At 33.4% G+C, this 16,499-nt stretch overlaps 1 long non-coding RNA gene across 1 annotated transcript; it reads left to right on the plus strand.

Annotated features, from left to right (window-relative positions):
- Positions 1 to 2,921: 2,921 nt before the first annotated feature.
- On the plus strand, positions 2,922 to 8,776 carry LOC105493231 (uncharacterized). Its single transcript, XR_011609561.1, has 4 exons — positions 2,922 to 3,075; positions 6,742 to 6,799; positions 8,225 to 8,323; positions 8,477 to 8,776. It is a non-coding gene; the product is annotated as an uncharacterized lncRNA (long non-coding RNA).
- Positions 8,777 to 16,499: the final 7,723 nt, after the last annotated feature.

Genomic DNA, 16,499 nt, shown 5'->3' on the forward strand with positions numbered 1-16,499 from the left:
GAGCTGTATGTTGGCCCCTTTCAGCCACAGCTGTAGCAGCTGGGATGCAGGGCACCAAGTCCCTAGGCTGCACACACCATGGGGACCCTGGGCCCGGTTCATAAAACTCCTATTTCCTCCTAAGCCTTCAGGCCTGTGATGGGAGGGGCTGCCATGAAGACCTCTGATATGCCCTGGAGACTTTTTTCCCATTATCTTGGGGATTAACATTTGGCTCCTCATTACTTATGCAAATTTCTGCAGCAGGCTTGAATTTCTCCTCAGAAAATGGGATTTTCATTTATATTGTATTGTCAGGCTACAAATTTTCCAAACTTTTATGCTCTCTTTCCCATTTGAAACTGAATACCTTTAACAGTATCCGAGGTATCTCTTGAATGCTTTGCTGCTTACAAATTTCTTCCACCAGATACCCTAAATTATCTCTCTCCAGTTCAATGTTTCACAGATCTCTAGGGCAGAGGCAAAATGTCACCAGTCTCTTTGCTAAAACATAACAAGTGTCACCTGTGCTCTAGTTCTAACAAGTTTCTAATCTCCATTTGAGACCACCTCAGCCTGGACTTCATAGTCCATATCATTATCAACATTTTAGTCAAAGCCATTCAACAAGTCTCTAGGAAGTTTCAAACTTCCCCAAATTTTCTGTATTCTTCTGAACCCTCCAAACTGTTCCAACATCTGACTGTTACCCAGTTTCAAAGTTGCTTCCACACTTTTGGCTATCTTTTCAGTAGCACCCCACCCCTGGTACCAATTCACTGTATTAGTCAATACAAATGCTACTGACAAAGACATATCCAAGACTGGGCAATTTACAAAAGAAAGAGGTTTAATTGAGCTTACAGTTCCATGTGGCTGGGGAGGCCTCCCAATCATGACTGAAGCAAGGAGGACCAAGTCACATCTTATGTGGATGGCAGCAGGCAAAGAGCCTGTGCAGGGAAACTCTGTTTTTAAAACAACCAGATATCATGAGACCCATTTACTCTCATGAGAACAGCATGGAAAAGACCCACCCTGTATTCAATCATGTCCCACTGGGGCCTTCCCACAACACATGGGAATTATGGGAGCTACAAGATGAGATTTGGGTGGGAACACAGAGTCAAATCATATCAGTTTGCTGTCAGGTTAGGGTAATATTTGGAACTGAGTATTTCAAAAGGCTAAATTTTTCTATTTGTGAAGACAGGAGGGAGGTAAACACATAGAGAAAAGCAGAAGAGGAATAGTGATTATGAAAAAGAATAGCATTCTAACCAAGAATCTGTTTAAAGAATGAACAAAAGACTTAAATAAACATTTTTTTTTCTGAGAAGATATACAAATGCCAATGAGTACATGAAAAGATGCTCACACAACTAATCATTAGGGAAATGTAAATCAGAACTATAACGAGATACCATCTCATACACATTAGGATGGCTATGATTGATAAAACAGAAAGTAACAAGTGTTGATGAGGATATAAAGAAATTAGAACACTTGTGCACTGCTAGTGGAAATGCAAAATCATGCATCTGCTGTAGAAAACAGTATGATGGTTCCTCAAAAAATTAAAAATAGGATTATCATATGATCCAGCAATTCCAATTATGGGTATATACCCAAAAGAATTGAAATCAAGATCTCAAAATGATATTTATACCAATGTTCATAGCAGCATTATTTGCAATTGCTAAAACATGGGAGCCAGCCAAGAGTTCATCAGTAGATGAATGAATAAGCAAAATTGTATACACATGAATTGAAGCATTGTTAAGCCTTAATGAAAGAAGGAAATTTTGACATATGCTGCATGAATGAACCTTGAAGACACTATGCTAAGTGAAATGAGCCAGTCATAAAAGACTATGATTCCACTTATATGAGGTACTTATAGTAGTCATAATGTCAGAGACAGACAGTAGAATGGTCGTTACCAGTGGCAGGGGGAAGGAGGAATTTGGAAGTTTTTATTAATAGGTATACAGTTTCAGTTTTACAAGATGAAAAGAATTATAGAAATGGATGTTGGTAATGTGATTGTACAACATTTTAATTGTATTTAATACAGTTAAATTGTATACTGAAACATGGCTAAGATGGCATAAGATAGTAAAGGTTATGTTATGTGTGTTTTCCCTCAATTAAAAAAATACACTAGGAAAAATAAGTAACTTTCTCTAAGTCACACTGTAGGAAGTCATGGAGCCAGGATTTAATCAAGGGTACTGTCTTCCACTATCTATGTAACCTGCATTTGAACTAGAGACTTGTATTTTCAGGTTCCAAACTGAATTATTTTGAGGCATATTTACTTCTACTGGCAAAAAAGGAGAAAGAATATGTTGAAGATCAGTTGTGTTAAGGAGGTTTAGTTTCAAAGAAAAATCCCCCTTTTTAAGGAGAAACACTCAGTCATCAAAAGATTTAGATATTTGCCACAGCTCCAAACAGTGGACAAGTCAGTATGCATTTTCAAACTCTCCTGTTTCTGGAATCACTCACCATATCCCTTAGCACCAAAATGGGACATTTAAGCATTTGTAGAGAAAAACTGCCATTAATTTAGAAAGGTTAGACTACCTACTGCTAGTTACAGGGCCACTTAGGGGCTCAGATAGAGAAGCCAGATTCCTGCCCTTAGAAGGCTTATACTTTAGGCAATGTTATATTGGTGACAAAGTTGGCACTGTTTATATAGAGACCTTGGTCACAGAGGGAAGAGTTTGTGGGTGTGGAATGTTCTGTGCAGCTTCTGATAATCTGAACAACATCCGCAATATTGCAAAGCCATTGCATACTTCTTTGTGAATAAATCCTGATTTTTTTGAAGTATCCATATAACTTTGAATAAGGTGAATTCATCCCCAGCTCAAGTATAAATCCTTATTATTCTAAACTGTCATTTCTCAAACTTTATCTTGCATAGGAATCATCTGGAAGATGTGTTAAAACAAAAAACCAGACTGCACAGTCCCACCACCAGATTGAGTCAGACCTGAGAATCTGCATTTTTAACAAGGTCCAGATCATGCTGCCACTGACAAGGGATCACACTTTGTGAACCACCGACCTCACCTAGTTATGGTAATCTCATTGCTTTTGCAAGTGACTGGTTAGGTCACCAGCATGTAGTGTGATTCTGGGCAACATGAGGGGTCATATGTGAGAAGACTCCTAGGAAAGGTTTCATTGCTGTTAAATGGGACACCTGAGAGGAGAAAAGCATTGTCTTGCTTGTCTGTGTAGCCAGTTTCTTGTAACTATAGGCATCAAAGCCCAAGGGAAATGCCAGTAAGGTGAGGATGGTGGAACAGAAAGAAAGCACCAACTTGGAAGACAGTGTACATTTGCACTTCTTGTTAATTAATGTCCTTATTGTTTTAACACAAAGAGTAGGGGGGATGGGGAAATCCCAGTGGGATATTTTAAGACCAACTGAGAGCAAGAGACAGATTTAGCAGTTGCTAGGAAGGAGAAACTGAGTTGATTAGAGACGCTTTTTGAGAGGAATTTGAATAATTCTAGAACACCTTACTGCATGAGAATGTTTTCATTTGGAAAGTTTTAAAAATTTTTATGTTTTTTAATTGTTGAAATTAGTTTGAAGAGAAATATAGCTAGCTCAAGGTCACTTGGGTATACTGCAACTGCTCATTGTTAAGCAGGGATTAGATAGAGTCATGCAAATAAAGATACAAACAGAAGCAAGAAACACTATGAGAGGAGAATGGAAGCCCTGACCTATTAGTAGTTTGGATAATCAGGAAAAATTTTCCTGGCAGTTTTCTTTAAGCCATGATGAGTTTGGGAGTAAATTAGGAAAAGACATAGGTGAGTCAGGTGGTGGTGGGGTAGGGGAGAGAATTCTAGGATAGGAAATAGCTAGATGCAAGTAAAAAATATTTTGAGGATGGAAATTTTATCGTGTAGAATTTTTCCTCAATTCATTTTTACTCTCCCCTCATAAAAGTACAATCTCCACAAGGATGATTATACAATCAATATATAGTTAGTGCAATATGGCAGCATCTCTCAGCTCTATAGCTTTACTGATTTTCATCTTAATCTGCCTTTACATATGCAATTTATTTTTCTTAGTCATGTGCTTTAAATCTGAAATATTTAAAACTGCATTTTTCACATAGCAAACCAGATTTAAAATGGATTGACAGTCTATGTTCCTCATACTATGTGTCTAATACTTCTAATTTCTTAACTATGCTTTGTTTATGTGTATCTCTAGTCCATTTACTTTTTTATGTTAGATAATTTTTGTTACTTTTTTATTTTTGAAAATAAGACACTTTATCTCTCTACATTCACTCTCCAGTCCATTTACCTCTTTTATTTTCTATAGGCAGTTATAATTAAGATAATTTATTTAGCATACTAACTTTTGTTAGCTGCCTCTTTACACTAAAATGTTAGCTCCATTGAAACAAGAATTTTCTGGTCTTGTTTACCACTGTGCCCCCACACTGAAGTAGAGTCCCATGTCAATAAACATTTGAAGAAAGAAAGATGAAAAGAAAGAGAGAAAGGGAGAGAGGGAGAGAGGGAGAGAGGGAGAGAGGAAGAGAGGAAGAGAGGAAGAGAGGAAGAGAGGAAGAGAGGAAGAAAGGAAGAAAGGAAGAAAGAAAGAAAGAAAGAAAGAAAGAAAGAAAGAAAGAAAGAAAGAAAGAAAGAAAGAAAGAAAGAAAGAAAGAGAAAGAGAGAAAGAGAAAAAAAGAAGAAAAGAAAGAGAAAAAAAGAAAGAAAAGAAAAAAAAGAAAGGAAAGAAAGAAAGAGAAAGAAAAGGAAGAAAGAAAGGAAGGAAGAAAAGAAAGGAGGAAAGAAGGAAGGAAGGGAAGGAGGAAGGAAGGAAGGAAAGAAGGAAGGAAGGAAGGAATGAAGGAAGGAAGGAAGGAAGGATAGCAAATACGAATATTACATAAAAGATCTAGATGTTATCATCAACTTGGCTCTAGGGAGAGGTAACAATTATGTATGTACACAAATAGGATATTTTTCTTTTAGCTCTTCTGCAAATATACGGACATAAAATTATACATTAAGATTTTTCCTTTGCATTTAAATAAGTGCTCAGTTCTTTAACGTATTATTTGCACACATTTAAAAGGACAGAATGAAATGGCTAAAAGTTATAAATCAGCCACTATAGGATAAAGTTTACATGATTATAAGAGAAAAGAAAGCTAATATCTCTTTCCAGTTAAAGGCAGACAATAAAACTTGTTGTGAAATGAGGTTGCTGGTAGATAGATTTATTCATTCCAGTTCATTACTTCAGAGAAGCAGAGCATACTTTAGTGTTTAATCAGATGTCAGAGGAAAGTCATTATACTAAAAGTTTCATACAAAATAAAAATGAATAATTTCAGCTTTTGTTAGGAAATGATTTTTATTGCATTGGCATGTTCCATTTACTTTTATGGCCTAAAAATGGCTTGAACTCAAATTTAAAGCAAATTCCATGAAATAATTATGAAACAATATTGCTAGGAGTAATGGGAACCATAAAATTCTGTGAGGCTCTTAAAACTAACACCAATTATACCACATTCTTGAGTCTATAACATTTTAATTGTATTGAAAACTTAACATTTGAATCAAAAACTTTTACACACACTCTTTTCTATGTGTCTGTATAAATTTAAGGTCAGATACTATGACACACAAATATTTGAGCAATATCCTATTTTTTTCTACGTTAATTATGAATGTAAATATATGTAAGTACTTGACTCAGTAAAGATAAATGAAAAATGTGCTAAATTTAGAGGGTTTGTAGACCTTTTTCGTTTATCTTTTTAAAATTATTTTTATCTTGTGCATTTATTTTCTCATATTTTTTCTTTTGAGAATTTCCTACTAAATTGTTAATATCAACTTGTGTTTTAGAAAATGCAATCTAAATACAGTTTTATTCTTTCAATACTATTTTTATAAGTGGATATATTCATAATATTCTACAAAAATTTCCAAACTCCTGACAAAAATTATGCATCGAGAAGTCTTCCCACTTAAGTCCATCATTAAATCTAAACAGAAATTGTCATTATATTTACCAAAATGGTATATCATTTTATTATGTTTAATAAACAACCATTTCAACTTTTGAATTTTTATAATTTTTAAGAAAAAATAATGCAATTTCTAAATATAATTGATACGATAAAGAATTATTTCTAGAAAATAAGTTCCATAATTTCTCATTTTTTAAAATTCTCAATACTAATAAGTTAGGGTATTTACTTCACATTTTACCATTGATAGGTTAGGCTAAATTTTATAATAAAATATAACCAAAACAAAAAGTTATTACATTTCACACTATTTTGAGATATGCCTGGAATATATAGAATTTGGAATCCCATCTCTATTTTCAGGGCACTCAATTCCAGTTTAATGAGTGAATAGATGAACATTTTAAGCATATACATATCTTCTCCTATAAATGCATCTCTGATCCTTATTTCATAGTGTAGTTTATTTTTCTTTGCATCATCTTTTAAAGGACATTGAATTTATAAAAAAGCGATGTTACCTAAGTGGATTTCTATTCGTGAAAATGGATATCTGTACTTTAACTCATTGATCAGGTACATGATAAATAAAAATATGATTGCCTTTGTACAGCACAACTGGCAGTCATATATTCCATCCAGAAATAAAGTTAGCATGCATATACCATGCATTTTGTTAAGTAGCGAAGCTTCCTTTAAACACTCATTTACTTTTTCAAATCAGGACCAAGATTAACATTCATGAAGCAAACGGAAGAGGAATCAAGTGCATCTAAGCATATGTAAGTATTTGTACTCTATCAACTCTTTGGGGTTATAGTATCTTCCCAAATAGAAAGTTGAGCCACAGTTTCTGTAATTTTTTTTTTTTTTTTTTTTAATAGATAGAGTTTTACGCTGTCACCCAGGCTAGAGTCTGGAGGCTGGAGTGCGGTGGTGCAATCTCAGCTCATTGCAACTTCCATCTCCCGGGTTAAAGTGGTTCTCATGCCTCAGCCTCCCAAGTAGCTAGCAATACAGATGTGTGCCATCACACCTGGCTAATTTTTGCATTATTAGTGAAGATAGAATTTTGCCATGTTGGCCAGGTGAGTCTTGAACTTCTGACCTCAAGTGATCCACATGCTTCGGCTTCCCAAAGTGTGATTACAGGTGTGAGACACCAGGCTCAGCCATGATTTTTTAGTCTGAATATTATGTTAACTCTGTAACACTCCAGAAATTACCACTTTGTAAATGTGCTACTTAGTTGCCTAATAGTAACACTAAAAGTAACATCTAAGGTGGTAATTATCATCAAAGGCAATTATGGCTCCCAGGGAACATTTGGATATGTCTGAAGACATTTTGGTTACAATTGGGGGTGCTACTTATATGTACTGGGTAAAGGCAATGGATGCTGCTAAATATCCTACATTGCACAAGGTACTCCTCACAGCAAAGAAATTTCCAGTTCAAGATGTCAATGATGCTGAGGCTGAGAAATCTTGATCTAAAAGTCTCAATTTAAAGGTCATTTAGTCCACTTAAATATGGACTTATTGTTGGTTCTGATCTACACATTTTTCTACAAGTACCTAATTTAGAAGCTGAACATTTGTTTTTATAGTTGGCAAAACTCACATTCAAACACAGAAAAAAAAAATTAGTGTCACCAAATTGGTAAATTAAATTGGTGATTTCTGGTAAAAAGTATCATCATAACTGCTTTCCTAAAATAGATTGTAAAGGATTAGCACAGAAGTTATCTGAAAAGAACAGCCCTTCTTTGTCCTGAAGAAATAAATGTAGCAGGTGAAGAGAAATAAATTTCCATTATTTCATCATTGTAAGAAGAGACAGCCTTAATGGCATCCTCAAAACCTGGAATGACTGACACATACCACACAGTTGCAACCAAATTAAAGGAAACCGTCAGATGCTAACAGGAATTGCCTTTCAAGAGACCAGAGAGAATTATTGTAAGTATGTTGTAGAAATTTTGATAAACCATAGCAAAACTTTTACTGCAGACTTAAGGCTGGAAAGTCAGAGACAGTGGGTGTGGAATATTCAGCATTATAGATTATCCATCATCCATCCCGACCTCCTTTTATGGACCTTCCTGTACTGCAGAGATAGAAAGCAAAGAAGCATGTTATTTGATTTCATTGAAGCTAGGGACCTATGTGCGATTTAGATTTCTTTCATCCAATTTGTCCATGTAGATCTGAATTGGAAACTGAATTAAAATAAGAGAGAGAGAAGAAAGATGAAAGGCATGGAAGGGAAAGGAGGAAGAAACAAGGAAGAGGAAGAGAAATAAGGTAAGCAGAGGAATAAAAGAAGAAGGGGAGGAAAGAGGAGAGGAGAAGAAAAAAGAGAAGAAAAGAGATACAAGAGGCAAGGTAGCCACTTGTCAAGCAAATGTGTAGTGACTCCAGAGCCAACAGTTCTGGTGTTGAGTGCTTGTTCTTTAGATTTCAGATTGCAGTTAAAGTAATGGAACCCTGTGGCTGCCAGTTGGTGCACCAGCTTTCTGAATCTCAATTTCTGGTATTGGCCAAGTGAAGTGTAAGTAAATTAATGTACTGCGTTGTCATGTTACTCAAAGTAGAAAAAATGTGGAAACAATGTAAATGTTCCTCAAAAGTAGATCCATTAGATAAAGCAGTGTGTAACCATATAATTTATTTAATTTTTTCGTTAAAATCCTGTAGATCTATGTTCATTGCCAAGGAAGGGTGTGATGGCTCAAATATTCAGGCATTCATTCACTTCATGCATATTTATTGAACACTGTCTGTGAACTTGGTAATGTACTAGATCTTGATGATGGCAAAATTGAAATATTTCCATTCATTATATAAATTTGTATTTAGAAATTCATGACATATATTAAAATAAAAATGTATAAAACTATGAATAAAAATAATCTTGCATTAAAGACATGTACTTGCATATTCATAGAAAAATATCTAGCCTATAGTGGTAATTTAATAAATGGAGACAGTGGAAATATCTGAACTGTATGAATAAAAGTTACTATTTTATATATTTATATACTGCCTAATTAATATTTTACATCATAATTTTATCATTTTTATAATCAGAGGAAATAAAATGTTTCAATTTTTAAAATAAAATAATTTAGGCATATGTGGCATACTTATAAATCTTCTTTCTTCAGAATGTGCTTTTTCTTCTCAAGTGCAATTTGTCTAATATTGTAATGAATAGTCTTATTTTATATAGGATATATGTATCTCATCTTACATATGTGTCATATTTTATAGATATGTTTCTGATGGAATTAATCTGGTATGTCTTCTTAAGTTTCAATGGAAACACAAGGAATCATCAATTTAAATGCTAAGTATGTTGTAAAATGCCATTTCTTCCAAATAGTAATGATTTACTGAGTATTTACAATGTGCAGGACGTGATGCTAATTAATTAACCCTCACCACAACTAAACATATTAGATCCAAAAACTTAGCATCTCTTTACACAATAGGAAACTATCACCCAAGGAGAATAAATACCTTGTCCAGTCTATATGGTTAGAACATGATAGAACATAGATTTGAAAAGAGTATTAGAGAGGCAGTAAGTCCATGTCCAAGATACTGTATCTTTTTATTTATCTATTATTTTTTATTTAACTTGGTACTTTTGTCTTCATGAAGATTGTACTGTCTTTCATGTTATAAAAAAAGAAGGTAATAATTTCCTTAGAACATTGTAAATGTTAATCGTCTTAACATTTCAATTTAGAATTTTGTCTTCTCACAGAGTGAAGAGGCATAAATTCACAGTTTATATCTTTTAATGGGTTGGGTTTATAGCCTAAGCTTAGTGGGTTCTGTTTATGATAACATAGTAATTGGTAGTGAAATTCATAGCTGGATATGATGGCACACATGTGCAGAGCTGGGTTCTGAAGTCGCACCTACTGAGGAGGCTGAGGCCGGAGGATTGCTCAGGAGTTCGACTCTGCAGTGAGTTATGATCACAGCACTGCACTACATCCTGAGTGACAAGAAAGACAGGAAAGGAAAGGGAGAAAAGAAATTAAGATATTCTGCTGCCTGTGTTTCAAAGAGCCAGGCAAACATATCTGTTTTGCTTCATTTAGTTTTTCATCATTTCCTTCTTCCATAGAAAAACATGTTTTGAAACCTCTATTTAGCCTCTATTGAAACCTCTATTTAGGTGCAACACACACACACACACACACACACACACTAGTACACAAATAAAGAGGTGCATTGCAATAACTTCCAAAAGTTACTGTATAACTTTACCAATATCTTGATGTCCTTCAAAAGATTTCTTGTTAAGAACAATGAATAGGCTACATGAATCTAAAGAAGAATTTCACAAACATTCTGAAATTCTTCAAATTTGTCCTTTCTCTAATATCTAAGTAGACTTCTTGCTTCTAATTGTTTGTGCAGTTCTTATGAAGTCATTTCCTTTCAAGGAAAGTTAATGATTGAAAGTTACCATCCTATTAGCCAAGTGATTGATGTTAGATAATTGCATTGTGAAATATAGCAGCTACAAACAAGAGCCTTCTTGTTCTCACCAGCTTAACACTCTTTCCTAATAAAGAACCAGAATGTGAGTTCCCAAATGTTATTATTCACACTTTGTTTTACAACCAATACACTATATAAGAGAGAACAAAGGTGTCACTGATATATGAAGAATGCTAGTGTTAAACATGAATGTGGTCATATTTTCCACTAAATTTGGAATAACATTAATATATATAGTTCAGCTCTAAGGCAAATGCAACCAGATAAACTTCAACCATAATATACAGAGAAGGGGAATTATTACGAATTTCACAATTAACAAGAAAATGCTTTTCAATACAATTGAAAAAGAAGGAGTTTGCTGATTTCTAGACCTCTTCAAGTTATTCAAAACCCCATATGTTAAACTAAGTATTGTACTAAGCATGTGAAATGCAAAACTTGAGTGATAGAATGTCTGCCCTGAAAGTGTAAATATGCAGTGCAACAAACAAGAGAGAGCCAGTGGAATAGGCTGTAGCCCTGTGTGCAAATACTTTCCACAAACTGAGAGTAAAGGAATATCAGAATATCAATAAGGATAAATAGAATTCTGTCAAACTAAGAAGGAAAAATAGATAATTCCAAAAGAATAGATTGCATAAAAGAAGCAGACACGGTGAAACTACCTGGAGCATTCACACAATGCTTTAAAATCCAGTGTAGCTCACGTGGAGAGTGCATGGCAGCAAATGGTGGGAGACAAAACTAAAAGGAGGATTTGGGATACACTTTACTATTTAAATTACCAGCTCCATTTTAGAAAGATCATTCTGGCAGCAATTTGAGGAAGAAGTAAGAATAAAGATCAAGGATCATCATCAGGTCTGCCTAGGAGTCTAAGCGGGAGGTGAGAGAGCCTGAGCAAATACAGTGAAGGCTGAATGGGGAGCAGAAGAACCAGAAAGGTAATGTCAAAATCAAAGGTGCCCAACTTCATGGAGACATTTAAGAATGCAGGCAAACTTCAGCTTTAAAAAGTGTGTGATGCTATGAGAATTTGCATTTAATTCACTTAGCAACATCTCTATGAGATAGCACCATTCCTGACTTGTAGAAAATATGGTTGAAACCCAGACATCAAAGAGTTTATGACACAAAGAAGATTCAAATCTAAAACCAATAGCTATACTATTATTCTGATACTCTTTTCTAAAAACAAAATAGTTTTTTGTTATGTAGCCATACAAAATTCTAGGAGATGCTAGTTTTGCATTTGGGTGTATCTATCTATCTATCTATCTATCTATCTATCTATCTATCTATTTATCTATCTATACCTATATAACTATCTTCCTGTATCAATCCTGTAGAGTTTGAGAAATTGTTATCTCTTATTCACAAAATTTCTTTAAAGTAACAGAAATATAGAAAATAATAATAATACTGACAGTAGGACTTCTGATTGCTTCTCTTTCCAATTCAGTCCTATTGGCTCTATATGACTCCTTGCCAATCTAGACACCCATGTTCAGAAACTTCTGGAATGTCCTGACAAACATTCCATGTACTCTGGTTCCAGCATAAACTACTGCCACTCTAAACTAACATTACCAAAACTATACCCCTTCTTCTACTTCTCATGCTGCAGAGAGTTATTCTGAAGCAACACAATACAACTTAGATCAGGCCCACTAAAAACGTATGATATCTCATTTCAATTGTATCTTTGTTACGACTTGGAAATGCTTACACTCATCAATATATCTAAAACATTTTTGAAGTTAGAATACAAAAAGCAGTATTTTAAAGTATTTTAAATTTAATAAGTATTTATTACATCATTTCTAAGGTTAATAATAAGCTTGCATTTTTCGACTATTTGCAAGTTGTCAAACAGTGTTTGATGTGCTTCACATGCATTATCCTATTTAATCCTCACAGCTGATGGCATACTGCTGTAAGGACTAAAGCATAAACACAAAGAAAAGAAACGCCTCTGACCCAGCCTCCCATACTGAAGCCATGACTGTAAGTAAGACTTCAGACAAGACACCCCAATAACTCAATAGATTCATTGTTATTATTCTTAGTCTGCATCTGGAGCCACAGAGGTTTAGAGGCATTAAACAAACATTTCAAGGTCACAGAGCTGATAGCTGTCAAAACCAAAACTTAAAATAGTTCTACTTGAACCTAAGGTTAATTGTTATTTATATTATATTATTATTATCTGATATTCAAGGTCCCCCAAATCCTTACCATAGTATAAAATAAAAAATAGGAACTAAAATTGGCTTCAATTTACTGTTGTAGTTGCTTAAATAAGAGATAAATATATCAAGATAAACACAAAGATATAGAAGATGATAATACAAGAGGTTTAAGAAAAGCATATTATTAATTAGAGAATGCACATATAATAATATTTATTTTTTAATTTAAAAGCCAATGGTCAGAATTGTCTACCTCTTCTTTCCTTTATCCAAGAAGTCCTTGAAATGACACAATGGGGTTTGCATGTTTTTAAAGTGTAAACTCATAATCTTGGGGAAAACCAGAGTTTCCCAGCAGCAGATTTTATATTTTAAGAAATTATTGGAAAATTAGGAGGTGGGTGTGGTATGTTTACTTGACATGAAAGATCAGAGGAAACTACAAATAAAGCCATATCAGAGAAGATTGTAGAAATACTCTCAAATGAGAGTTAATGCTCAAGAGCAAGAGAGTATCTGCAAGGACTTAACATCTTTACCACTGTTAAGATCTTTATTCTGAGAAGCTAGGCAGCATAGGCAGTCTTGATTCTCAACCTCCCTCAAACATTTTCTAAACAGAGTAAAGTATCTGCTTAGAGAGAGATCCTATTCAGTAACTAAGGATGAAGATTTACAGGAGCAAAGCTAACTCCAGACCACTGCAGGGACTACAGAGGCAGAAACACAAAGAAAAGAAATGCATCTGACTCAGGCTCCCATACTGAAGCAGTGACTCTAAGTAAGACTTCAGACAAGGTGCCGCAATAACTCTAGCCAGTTGGATAGAGAACTCCTGTAGTGGGAAGATAAACACTCTCCCTTATTTATAATCACTCAGAGTTTTTAGCCATAACAAGAACACAGGTTCAATAATAAGGAAATATCAATAATCAAATATATTTGGGAAGAAAAAACATTGAATGAATATATGTTTCAGAAAAGTAAAGGTTTCACATAAAGAAGAAGCCCTATACATGGGCCACATGAAAGTAATTGAGTTTAAAGAACTACATGTTCAATAGGCCCAACAGAAAGGAATATCTGACAGAAAGGAAAAGTTTCTTTCTTTAAAGAAATTAAAATAACATATTTTAAAGGGAAACAAAATCAACATGTTGAAGATTCGCTTAAACTGGAATTTCTGACTGAGATTTTCTATCTGAATGCTAAGCCAGTGGCAAAGTGATTGAATGAGAGAGAAATTAAGAAAAATGATAAGATGTATCTACAGGTTTCAAGATCCATATAAAATAAATTTATAAAATGAGAGTACAGAATAAATGGATAGAGAAAGATAAAGACATGGTTGAATAAATTTCCCTGAGTTGTAGGAAGACAGTCCTCAGATTGAAAGGGTTCACAGGTCTCTCATCAGAAAGAAAAAGAAAAAGAAATGAAAAAACAAAACCAAAAGTATTCAGTATATTTTAATGAGACAAATGTAGATGTATTTTTGTCAAGTGTCAGATTCCAAAAATAAGTTGAGAGAAAAAAAACACTAGAAAATCTTTGTCGTAAAGATTTTAAAAGCTGCTAAAAGATAACGCCTGCAAGGGAATTATTTAATTATTTTAAACTTAACAACCTAAACCAGGAAAAAACTAGTTGTCCAATATAAAGTTTGAACTATACCCCAAAAAATTCTGGTAAAATTCGTAGATGATAAACTGATGAAAACAGAAAAGAAATTCAGAAAGATATTGCAAGATACAAGACACATTTTGGGGACAAATAAAAACAAAATTATATCTAAATAACTGTTTCTAAAAATGTACATTTAATTAATCAAAAATATACAATAGTATTAGAGACAAAACAATCTTGGGGGTAATTTATGGGAAGGAAAGAATAAAAAAGAGGAATATTAAACATAATTTAGCATATCAATGAAAATAACATTTAAGAAATAATGCTTTAAATGAAAAACGAGAAGTATTTTATGTTAATAAAAGTTTAAATCCACCGAAGAAATAGAAAAATAATGAGCATATTTTATATTAAAAGATTTAGCAATGAAATTTATAAAGCACAAAAATGTCAGAAGCACAAGAGAAATTTTAAAAATTTTATATAAATCCTAATTGACTTCAAAAAGCCTCTCACACAGAATAACAAACCAAGTATTAAATACATGAATAAAGAAAAATAGCATATGATTAACAAATATATTGGGCAACACAAGAAATCCCAATAAGTTTCAAAAACTTAAAAATCCTACATACCACGTTACTTAACAAAATGCAATAAATCCACAGTAAAATAACAAAAGGATAGTCCCAAAGTATTTTCACTTATAAATTCGCTTATAATTAATTTTTTTAAAACAATAAGCTAACATAATTTAGAAATCAAAGGCAGATCGAATTTTACCCAATTTATAAAATATAGTCAAAGCTGTTCTCAGGTAAAATAAATAATAAGCCAAAATTAATAAAATTTAAAATAAAAGCATAGATTTGATCAATAAAATATTTTAAATACAACTTTATTTGGGCTAGCAAAGATAATTTAGAAAATTTAGTAAAGATATAAATATCAAATATTACTAGGAATGTGAATGAATAAATGAATGAGTTCAGTGGGCATAAAGTAATTATATATAAATACATTTTAAAAATCTAGATATAGTGCATTAATTCCTAGCAATATGTAAAGCATAAGAATTTATCTAGAAGTAGAAAACCTGACTAGACTAATACGTATAAAAGAAATTGAATAAGCCTTCAAAGATAAAGCCAGTACTTTTTATTAATATGATCTAGAAAAGAATACAGAATGTGCCTAATATTAAAAATGAGATTCGAGTCCTGATATGTCACACTAAAAATGCATTGTCTTAAACATTATACAAAATAATATGATATAATAACATCAAACACTTTAAAAGTACATTTAAACCAGTATGAACTAAAATGGCTTGATATAAGATAAGAAATGAACAATTTTCCCATATATTGGCCAAATTTCATTAAAAAATACAATTAGAAGGTCCCTCAGAAAACTAAAAATAGAGTTACCATATGATCCAGCAATCCTCCTCCTAGGTGAATACCCAAATGGAAGGAAATCAGTATATCAAAGAGATATCTGCACTCCCATGTTTGTTGCAGCACTGTTCATAGTAGCCAAACTTTGGAAGCAACCTCAGTGTCCATCAATAGATGAATGAATAAAGGAAATTTGGTACTTATAAACAATGGAGTTCTATTCAGCCATACAGAAGAATGAGATACGGTCATTTGCAACAACATGAATGGAACTGGAAGTCTTTCTACCAAGTGAAATAAACCAGGCACAGAAAGACAAACATCATATGTCCTCACATATTCGTGGCATCTAAAAGTAAAAAACAATTGAATCTATAGAGATAAAGAGCAGAAGGAAGGTTACCAGAGGCTGGGAAAGGTAATCGGGTGGGTAGGGAGGAAGTGGAGATGGTTAACAGGTACAAAATAATAGGCACAATGAATAAGACCTAGTATTTGATGGCACAACAGGGGCGATACAGCCAATAATAATTGTACATTTAAAAACAACTAAAAGATTACAACTGGATTGCTTATAACACAAAGGATAAATGCTTGAGGGGATGGACACTTCATTGCACATGGTGTGAATATTACACATTGTACACCTGCATCAAAACATCTCATGTATCCCATAAACATACACACCTAATATGTATTCACAAAAATTAAAATTAAAAATTAAAAAATTTATGT

Source organism: Macaca nemestrina, chromosome 11, assembly GCF_043159975.1.
Source record: "Macaca nemestrina isolate mMacNem1 chromosome 11, mMacNem.hap1, whole genome shotgun sequence".
NCBI lineage: Eukaryota > Metazoa > Chordata > Mammalia > Primates > Cercopithecidae > Macaca > Macaca nemestrina.